This window comes from Xyrauchen texanus, chromosome 28 (assembly GCF_025860055.1).
Source record: "Xyrauchen texanus isolate HMW12.3.18 chromosome 28, RBS_HiC_50CHRs, whole genome shotgun sequence".
NCBI classification, from domain to species: domain Eukaryota; kingdom Metazoa; phylum Chordata; class Actinopteri; order Cypriniformes; family Catostomidae; genus Xyrauchen; species Xyrauchen texanus.
In genome coordinates this window covers 41,524,453-41,534,281 of record NC_068303.1, presented here as the reverse complement: position 1 = coordinate 41,534,281, position 9,829 = coordinate 41,524,453, and the positions used below count along the sequence as shown (strand labels likewise).

The 9,829-nt window shown below is 37.8% G+C and overlaps 1 non-coding gene across 1 annotated transcript; it reads right to left on the bottom strand.

Annotated features, from left to right (window-relative positions):
* Positions 1 to 9,009: 9,009 nt before the first annotated feature.
* On the bottom strand, positions 9,010 to 9,082 carry trnaf-aaa (transfer RNA phenylalanine (anticodon AAA)). Its single transcript has one exon. It is a non-coding gene; the product is annotated as a tRNA-Phe (tRNA).
* Positions 9,083 to 9,829: the final 747 nt, after the last annotated feature.

Sequence of the window (9,829 nt, the reverse complement as noted above, 5' to 3'; positions counted from 1 at the left end):
ACTATGTGAATGTGGAAATAGACAATTCTTCAAAAGTCTTGGGCAAGTATGGAAACAACAATGAAAGTTACAGTGACATTGGAGCTCAATTCACTGGATTTTCATTCCAGACTGATAACCATTACAGCATGGAACTGATATTTGCTCAAAAGCGCAAACCTGGGAGTGGACAGGCAAAATGCTTTTTGGAAATTGGCAAGAGAAAAGTAGTCAAGAGCAATAGTTGCCGAAACCGGGATCAAACCAGACACCTTTAGATCTTCAGTCTGACCCTCTCTTTTTTTTTTTTTTGTTTTTTTTTTTATTAATTTCTCTTCACATATACATTTGATTACATTAACAACCTCAATTACATGTTAAAAGTGCAATGTGGACAAAATACATATGTATCATTGGTAATTGCTTCCATGTTTAAGTTCTTGAAGCTTTTCTCATATGTACAAAACCAGTTCATCCTCTTTTGGCAGGTACAATTGCTTTTGTTTAAAAACACACATGACATTTTTGGTAAAAATTTTGTAAAATTCCCCCATCTTGTTCTCCAATTTAAAATAATTATGCAACATTTTCACATAATCTTCTACCATCTGTTTAAAAAGCACCCATAGATTTAGAGTAAAATCTCTGTTTCTTGCTACATTCCTTCTTTTCCATATTGCTTTTTTCGCCAGGATTAAAAACAAATTCACAAGCTTCCTATTTTCTTTGTTTTCTGTCATTCCCAGCATAAAAAATCTATTCCATTCATTGACCTCTTCATTTTCTCTTAATTCTTTGACAATTTCTTTCAGTTCATTAAAAAATGGGTTTAGCTTTTCACAGAATAAAAACAAATGTAAAATCCCTTCATCTTCTTTTTTGCAGACTTTACATTGGGCATTTATTTCTTTCTGCATTAAACACAATCTCATTTCTGTATAAATCACATTTTGTCTAATAAAATAATCTAAACATTCTAAATCCACATCCAACCATTTCCATGTTCTATTCTTCCAGATGTCTTTCTCTTCTATTCCATTAAAGTTCCTTAGCCAGACCTGGTTGGCCACAGGTTCTTTAAAAACTCTGCTTATAAAAAACTCATAAAACATTTTTACAGTGCACAAATTAAAATCCACCTTCTTATCTTTATATTTTAAAAACACCGTTATTTTCTTTTCTTTTTCTTCCTTCTTGTTAATCTCATCTAGCCATTGCCTCGGGATTGCTTTCTTGACATCTTCATACTGTTTCCTTAAAACCATCACATTAAAATCCTCCTTCTCCTCCTCCATCGCATCCATAATCACTTGGAGTGGCAAAAATCCCTCTTTCAACTCCCATAAAACATCCCTCACTTTTACAATCCCCACTTGTAGCCACTTCTTAAAATAGATATCTCGCTCATGTATCTTTATTTTGTCATTTAAAAACAGAGGCTGATTTAACCTGTTAACCTGCACCAGTGCGCAGTCGCACCGAAGAGTACCCCCCAGTTTAATGTTTATGAATAGATTTAACGTGAAAGAACATCATTAATCTTGGCAAACTATATATCATTTTAAAGGTGTAAGCCTCAAGCATCGATGATAGAGCTCTGTTTTTCGATGAAAAGCTTATAACGAATGTATTTCTTGCATTTATGTAAGCAATACAGATCAAACACTCGTAATCAAAAGCGGAGTACATACCAGTAGTGTCGTAATAACGAGCCACACACGCATCCACTGCTAAAAGTTCCAGATTGAATGGAAAGGTGAGGGTCCACTGAATAACATCCCATAGAGCATTTTTAGTCCAAAGAAACAATAACGTTGTAACATCGATGGTTATTCCTTTGTTTACATCGAGTTTCTTCAGGGTGAAGTATCATACTTGTCGGTTATGCAATACAATTATGCATAAAAACAGACTCCCGGTAGCCGAACGTTATATGGGTGTGTTGCTTAGAGTGTAATGAACAAATTAAGACCGCACACACACACACAAATACAAAGATAGGCAATATATAGGTCGAAATATCCAAACACTGCGGTCAGTTTTTTTGACGTCATGATATGCTGATCCTATTGTTTTGTCTTTACAATGAAAGCCAATGAAAGAACTGAAATGATATGACTGATAGAAAATGTAGCCAAGCAGTGCACGATTCCAACGATATCCGGGAAGTTTAAATTCCTCGCGAACAAGATGTTTTTTTATTTATTTGAATCAGCCACTAACCTGCGAATTAGGCTGTGACCACACCCCCGCCATTTGACAACAAACGAGCCATAGTAAAAAGACGGTTCCCCAGTCAACATCTGTTTTCGCGTCTTACTTACTGGACGGATTATCTCATCAAATGGATCGTCAAAAGAAGTTTTTTTCTGCTGAAGATGTTTTATTTGAGATCACTCGAAGCAGCGATGACGTAAATTGAGGAGTGAATACAGCGACGACGGTGATATGCTTGAGGACGGAAACATGGTCCAATTTTACATCGGTGAGTTGCTATGTAACATGCACACATTATACGTGTGTGTGTGTGAGAGAGAGAGAGAGAGAGAGAGAGAGAGAGAGAGTGTGTGTGTGTGTGTGTGTGTTTGTTTTCCCATTTGATTTATAAGGTAAATGCATTGTGGTCTGAAAAGATAAGGTACTGCACCTTATAAAACAATGGCTTGTCTGATGGCTGGCCATCAGTGTGATTGTTGATTCTATGTCTGACCATCCATATGAATGCTGTCTGTATCACTGGCCATCACCAGCCATTGAATGTTGAATGGGCGACTATCGGTATGAATAGTGTATATGATGACTAAAATAGCTTGCAGTACCCTTCATAACATTTGGTCATTAGGATGCTTTTTGAGGTATCCAAGGAGGCTTCTTGGTACCTGGACATAGTCTTGGAAAAAATATTGCAGAAATCTCATTTTTCATAATATCTTCCTCAAATGTGAAATATAAACTGATGAGACTTGTGGCTTTCAATCAATTGCCTAACTGGATTCCTCCAGGTTGGTTCATTTATTTTTTCATAAAATAATGAAATGTTACTTGCAGTACAAATTATCTTCAAGACACTTTAAATTCTATAAATGTTTGTCTGTGTAAGTTTTTTCAACTTTTACATTTGGGTAATAAACTCCAAAGTGTCTTCTTTTTAAATATGTCTAAATTGTGCATGTAGAGCAAATTGTTCAGTAACTACAATTATTTAATCCCTTCCCTCCCCTCTGGATTATAATCCACCTCTGTTAAAAAAAGCCTCCAAGCATTTAAAACCTCTTTATAAAACTGTGGAATCCCTTCTATCATCCAACTTTTCAACTTCATCCATAAAATGTTTTCCCCAAGGTTAAAATTCCCACATTTATTTAAATAAAAACCCATCAATTTCTTCCATTCAGCTCTATTCTTGTCCTCCAAATATTTCCTAACCACTTTTACTCTCATGCTTTTCATCTTTTGTTCCACATCAACTAAACCCATCCCTCCCTCTTCTGGTTTCCCTATCAGCGTATAATACGCTATCCTTGGAGGCTTTTTTTCCCATAAAAATTCCAAAATACTCTTTTTATTCTCTTAAAAACCCAGTTTGGTACTGACATCACATGTAACTTGTACCACGTCTTTGATAACATTAACATGTTTACAGTTAAGATTTTCCCTTTCAAACTTAAAAACCTATTTCTCCAAAAGATCAGTCTTCTTTCCATCCCTCCCAGCGTCTCTTCCCACATATTATCAACAGCTTCTTTCTCTTTCTTTGCTAAAATTGCTCCTAAAATCTTCATCTCTTGTACCTCTATGAACTTAACAACCCCGTTAAAACCTCTGTCCTTCCAAACTTCATGTATACTGTTTTTTCTTCGTTTATTTTTGCACCTGAGCCCTCGCAATAGCATTTAATTTTTTCCATCACTTCTTTAACACTTTCTCTATTTTCTACCACAATTGTCGTATCATCGGCATATTGGAATATTTTACTTAATTCTTCTTTTTCTCCGAATTGTATCCCCTTTATTCCATTTTCTCTGTTTATTAAAAGCCCTAGGGGTTCCGCCACCAAAGAATATAACTGCGCTGACAGTGGACACCCCTGTCTTATGGATCTTAAAACTTTAAAAGGTTGTGTTAAAAAACCATTACATTTTACTTTTGTTGACACATCACTGTATAAAGCTGAGATCCATTTTATAAAATTCCTTCCAAAACCAAATTGTTTTAAAACTCCCAATAAAAACCCCTGTTCCACTCTGTCAAAAGCCTTCTCAAAATCCATGCCTATTACGTATGCGCTCTTTCCTTTTTCTTTTATGTATCCCACTATATCTCTTATGCTGCTTGTGATGTCTGCTATGTCCCTCCCCTTTACTCCATAAGCCTGGTTAGTTTCTATTATGTTTGGCATGACATTTTTTAATCTGTTTGCTAAAACTTTGGCTAGAATTTTTAAATCTGTGTTTAACATTGTGATGGGCCTAAAATTCTTCAGTTCCTTTTTGTCTCCTTTTTTCTTATAGGTTATTTTCATTAAGCCTAGGCCCATTCTTGGATGTACCCTTTCTTTTTTGAAAACTTCTTCATAGATTTCTTTTAAAATTGTGCTTACTTTTTCTTTAAAAACCTTGTAAAACTCACTTCCAATACCATCTATTCCTGGGCTTTTCTTCACTCCTAACTGATTTATGGCCAGCATAATTTCTTCTGTTGATATTTCCCTTTCACAGTCCTTTTTATCACTCTCACTGACTTTTCTTGTTATCTGTTGTAATAAAATATTTCTTTTTCCATCATCTCCTCCTTCTGAGTTAAAGAGTTCTTCATAAAACGTGCTTATTTCCTTTAAAATCCCTTCTGTGCTTAAAATAACTTGGCCTTCTTTATTCTTAAGTTCTTTAATTCTTTCCGCCCTCCCCCTGCTTTTCTCAAAGTTAAAAAAAATCTGTTACATTTTTCCCCTTCCACCATATATTTGGCTTTACTTCTTAACATCGCCCCTTTGTATTTCTCTTCTTCTATTTTCTTTAACTTTTCTTCCACTTCGATTACTCTTTGCACGTTTACTTCATTTTTATTTAACTCCTCTCTTAACGTTCTTCTTATTTGTTCCTCCTTTGTTCTTTTCACCTTTTGTAACAATTTACAGTGGTTCATTGTATATTTCTTTATGTCATATTTCATGTTTTCCCACCATTGTCTTTTATCTTCTATGTACATCATGTCTTTTTTCCTTTCATCTAATATGTTTTCTATCTTTTCTTTAAAATGCTGGTCTTTTAAAACCTCAGTGTTTAATATCCATACCCCTGGTCCCTTCATTTCTTTTTAAAATCCATTCTCATTAATACCATTTTGTGATCACTTAAAGTCGTTTCTTTATAAAACACTCCCTCAATAAAACATTCCACATTCCTGGTGCTTAAAAAGTAGTCTATTCTAGTTTGACACATAAAATTCCCCACCAACTGTCTTCTTGAATATTCCTTCTTTTTTCCATTTCTCTCCCTCCACACATCAATCATGTTTTTCTCCTCCATCAATGACCTTAACTCCTTTCTACCCACATCCGATTTGAAAACAATTCCATTTGCCATGTCCATTTTACTAAAAACAGTGTTAAAATCCCCCGCAATCATTACCGTCTTCCATTTTTCCATTACTCCAGCTATAACATTAAAATATCTCTTCTTTTCAATTTGTTCATTTGGAGCATGTATGTTTACTAAAATAAAATCCTCTTCTTCCATCTTAATTTCTATTGCCATGCATTTCCCTTTTGTGTCATTATACATTAGTTTTGCCTTGATACCTCTGTCTTTTCTTATTAACACTGCCACTCCTCCTCCTATTTTCTCCTCTCCATTATTATAAAATAATTCCCCTTCCCATCGTCTTTTAAGATCCTCCATTGCATTTTCTTTCCAGTTTGTCTCTTGCAATAAAATCACATCTTCATCTCTGCACAGTTCCTTCACTTGTTCAAATTTCACATCATTCATTAACCCTCTAGCATTAAAAGTCACAATTTTCAGCACCATAAAATAAAGGATAAAAAAAAAAGCTTACAATCCCCATTTTATCAGTCTATGCCCTCGTCTTCCTTTTCACTTCCTCCACAGTCCTGTTTCTCCTCAGAGTTTTTTTTCCACACTTTATTTCTAGCTTTCTCTAAATTTGGTATTACCTTGTCTTTTCTTCTTCTTTTGTTGGTTGTTCCCGTAGTGTCGCCTTTGACAATGTTTTCATTTTCTTTGTCCCTTCTGTCCTCCTCACCAGTCTGTTCTTCCTCCTCTGGCTCTTCCATTTCCATTTGTCTAGTCTCATTTATATCCCTCTGTTCCTCGATTCCCTCGCTGTGCTGTGTTAGCTCAGTCTTTTCGATCTCGTTGTCATTGCCTATGCTTTCATTGTCCTCTCTTTGTGTCGCTCCAGCGTCCTCACTTTGCTCCTCTTTGTTGTCTGTCTCATGCATCTGCCCGCTCTCCCGCACTTCCTCCTGTTGTTGATTGCTGTACCAGCATTCACACTTGTCCAGTGCACGCTTGCAGTCCGGACACCTCACCACCTTGCAGTCCCTCGCGAAGTGGCCTGTTTCCTCACATTTAAAGCATTTGAAGTCCGGGCAGTCCTTCATCACATGCTCGGGGCTCATGCACAATCTGCAGGTTCTCACCTGTTGGCTATGAATCACCCTGAAGTATTGCAGACCCTCTCCCGTCTCGATCCTAGTGCTGTAGGGTAGGGAGACCACTTCTTTCGGGAACCGCACCTTCAGGAACCTCGTTCCATCCTCTATGTGGGTGCCATTGTAAACTCTTCACCTTATTTGCGAGATGGGAGTTACCCCCCATCCCTCCAGCTTCTGTAAAATTTCTCCGTCGTCCAGGTATGCGGGCAGATGCATGAAAGATACAACAAATTCTTTGTTATTTAGCTTTTTAATTTCACACATTTTTCCTTTAATCATCAATCCTTCATCCAGCTTTTCAATATCATCTTCCTTTTCAAATGTGATCTCATATTCTTTCATAATTTTGGGTCTTACCGCTAATATGCTTGTCACGTCCATCTTGTCTTTCAATGCTTGAATTATATCCTCTGCTTTACCTTCTTGCACCGCTGCCAAATCCATAACAACCGTTGCTTCTTTAGTGTAGGATCTTTTGTATCTCTTTTCAGGACCATCCTTTTCTCTTTGTTTTATTTCCAATCCTGTTTCCAGTTGACGCCCTGTTCCTCTTGCCAAGTCCATGTCTGTTGCCATTAATCCATCCATTTTTAAACAAAAATGGTAGAATAAACACAAAAAAAAAAAAAAAAAAAAAAAAACACACAATAACAGTGTTTCAACTCCCCCCAAACAGCATGTGCTGCTGGGAGGAATTACACAAACAAAAAAAGACTAAACACTGATTAAAATAAAACCTGATTTAAACACAAAACAAAAATAAACACACTGAGTGTTTGGTGACCCTCTCTCAACTGAGATATTTCGGCATTTCAGCTCGAATCTCATGGATTTACACCATGTCACTCTTTTTTACATAAGTGCATGGGGAAGTACTCATGGGCCTGGCGAGCAGGGTATTGCACATGACCCCCCCACGTACAGTATTTTTCTCTCATGCAAAGAATGTGAATGTGGAAATAGGCAATTCTTCAAAAGTCTTGGGCAAGTATGGAAACAACAATGAAAGTTACAGTGACATTGGAGCTCAATTCACTGGATTTACATTTCAGACTGAAAACCATTACAGCATGGAACTGATATTTGCTCAAAAGCGCAAACCTGGGAGTGGACAGGCAAATGCTTTTTGGAAATTGGTAAGAGAAAGGCACACTTTAGGACTTTTAATGGGAATTTCAACAGACAACCTCACAAGTGGGCACAAAAAGCAAAGGAGCTTCCTCTTAGATGTGAACTACAAGTTCTTCATTCCAAATGCATAGATCCCCTGTGACTAGAGAGCTTAATTGCTCTTTGGAAAGGAGTTGAAACAAAAGCAGTAAAGAGCGCTAGCTGCTGAAACTCAGGATCGTACCAGGGACTTTTGGACCTGCAGTCTAATGCTCTCCCAACTGAGCTATTTCGGCATATTCCTTAAAATCTCATGGATTTACACCATGTTCCTCTTTTTTACAGAAGTGCATGGGGAAGTACTCATGGGCCTGGCGAGCAGGGTATTGCAGCATGACCCACCCATGTACAGTATTTTTCTCTCATGCAACCTATGTGAAGGGGGAAATCGACAATTCTTCAAAAGTCTTGGGCAAGTATGGAAACAACAATGAAAGTTACAGTGACATTGGAGCTCAATTCACTGGATTTACATTCCAGACTGAAAACCATTACAGCATGGAACTGATATTTGCTCAAAAGCGCAAACCTGGGAGTGGACAGGCAAAATGCTTTTTGGAAATTGGTAAGAGAAAGGCACACTTTAGGACTTTTGATGGGAATTTCAACAGACAACCTAACAAGTGGGCACAAAAAGCAAAGGAGCTTCCTCTAAGATGTGAACTACAAGTTCTTCATTCCAAATGCATGGATCCCCTGTGACTAGAGAGTTTAATTGGTCTTTGGAAAGGAGTTGAAACAAAAGCAGTCAAGAGCGATAGCTGCCGAAACCCGGGATCGAAGCAGGGACCTTCAGTGTAAAGATCTCCAATCTGAGCTTTTTTGGCATCTTCACTTAAAATCTCATGGATTTACACTATGTCACTCTTTTTTTACATAAGTGCATGGGGAAGTACTCATGGACCTGGCGAGCAGGGTATTGCAGCATGACCCACCCACGTACAGTATTTTTCTCTCATGCAACCTATGTGAAGGGGGAAATCGACAATTCTTCAAAAGTCTTGGGCAAGTATGGAAACATCAATGAAGGTTACACTGACATTGGAGCTCAATTCACTGGATTTTCATTCCAGACTGATAACCATTACAGCATGGAACTGATATTTGCTCAAAAGCACAAACCTGGGAGTGGACAGACAAAATGCTTTTTGGAAATTGGCAAGAGAAAAGCAGTCAAGAGCTGCCGAAACCCGGGATCAAACCAGGGACCTTCAGATCTTTAGCCTAACACTCTCCCAATTGAGCTATTTCAGCATTTCCCTACAGAGCTCATGGATTTACACCATGTCACTCTTTTTTACAGAAGTGCATGGGGAAGTACTCATGGGCCTGGCGAGCAGGGTATTGCACATGACCCCCCCACGTACAGTATTTTTCTCTCATGCAAACTATGTGAATGTGGAAATAGACAATTCTTCAAAAGTCTTGGGCAAGTATGGAAACAACAATGAAAGTTACACTGACATTGGAGCTCAATTCATTGGATTTACATCCAAGACTGAAAACCATTACAGCATGGAACTGATATTTGCTCAAAAGCGCAAACCTGGGAGTGGACAGGCAAAATGCTTTTTGGAAATTGGTAAGAGAAAGGCACACTTTAGGACTTTTGATGGGAATTTCAACAGACAACCTAACAAGTGGGCACAAAAAGCAAAGGAGCTTCCTCTAAGATGCGAACTACAAGTTCTTCATTCCAAATGCATGGATCCCCTGTGACTAGAGAGTTTAATTGCTCTTTGGAAAGGAGTTGAAACAAAAGCAGTCAAGAGCGATAGCTGCCGAAACCCGGGATCAAACCAGGGACCTTCAGTGTAAAGATCTCCAATCTGAGCTTTTTTGGCATCTTCACTTAAAATCTCATGGATTTACACTATGTCACTCTTTTTTTACATAAGTGCATGGGGAAGTACTCATGGGCCTGGCGAGCAGGGTATTGCAGCATGACCCACCCACGTACAGTATTTTTCTCTCATGCAACCTATGTGAAGGGGGAAATCG